This window comes from Coenobita brevimanus, chromosome 47 (assembly GCF_032717465.1).
Source record: "Coenobita brevimanus isolate Jiangsu-jjx chromosome 47, ASM3271746v2, whole genome shotgun sequence".
NCBI lineage: Eukaryota > Metazoa > Arthropoda > Malacostraca > Decapoda > Coenobitidae > Coenobita > Coenobita brevimanus.
The window spans coordinates 2202501-2203812 of NC_137000.1; positions in this window are offsets into that span (position 1 = coordinate 2202501).

The following is a 1312-nucleotide window of genomic DNA, read 5'->3' on the forward strand; positions in this document are numbered from 1 at the left end:
TTATTATTATTATATTATTATTATTATTTTTATTTTTATTAGTATTATTATGCTTATTATTATTGTTAGTATTATGCTTATTATTACTATTATTATTGTTGAGATGCTGACAGTGGCTGGAGCTGGTAGGAAGAATTTATTACGAAGGGATGTTAGACAAGGTTTGGCACTCGTGTTATAAATTTAGAAATGAAATCTTGGTATGTACTGTCGATCAAATTAGTCACGACAGGATGATATGATTATACAGGGTTGTCCAAATATACCACCCCTCTTCAACACCTCCGGGCTACTTCTCGTGTGCTGTGGGGACGGCTCTGTGCGTTATCAATATCCACCCAGTATCATTTACTCATACCCTACCCTTACTGTTACACCCGCACCAGCAGACTGAGCTCTTCCCACAAGGCACAAGGTACTGCCATTTGAGTCACTAGTGCAGCGCTATTTACAGACCTCCGTATATCTGTAAATCCCGCCTCACGAGCATACAAATCAATCCACATGGCTGGGATCGACCGGGAAATCTAGGCTATTCAAACCTTTCCCGGAATTCGAGTGGGTTTTGGGAATCCACCACTCATTAATAGCCGCGGACGTGCAATATTTCAGAGACCACCTGCATTTTCTACACACCTTCGGAAAGAACAGCACTGATGAAATGAGGTGTGGGAATTTTGAGTTTCAGGTGATATATAATGAATGACAGAAATTTTTGGAAAGAGCAGCACTGATAATATGAGGTGTGCGGTATGGAGGCCCCGCCATTTTTAATACTAAGTAACCATGGTGAGAATATTTATGAGATGAGGTATAAGAGTAAGGTATGAAAGTGTGATGTGCTGATATGTGGAGTCTGAGGTGATGTGCTGACTAATTTTGGAGAGAACACTGAGATGGAGTGTGAGAGTGTGAGGTGCTGAAAGGGGGAGTTTGAGATGGTAGGTGATGAATAATCCTGGAAAAGAGAGTAGTGATGATCTGTGGGTGTGTGAAGTGTGAGAATGTGTGATGCTGAAATGTGAAGTCTGAGGTGGCATATGATGAGCAGCCACGGAAAGGGCATTGATGAGATGAAGAGTGAGAATGTGATGTGTTGAAATGTGGAGTTTGTTGTGATAAGTGATGCGCAATTTTGGAAGGAGCGCTAATGTAATGAGGTGTGAGGATGTTACGTTCTGAAATGTGGCGCTTAAGAAGGTATGTGATGAGTAACTACGGAGACAGCACTGATGCGATTAGGTATGGAAATGTGATGTGCGAGAGCTGTGTGCTTTTGAAATGTGGAATGTGAGGTAGTATGTGATAAAGA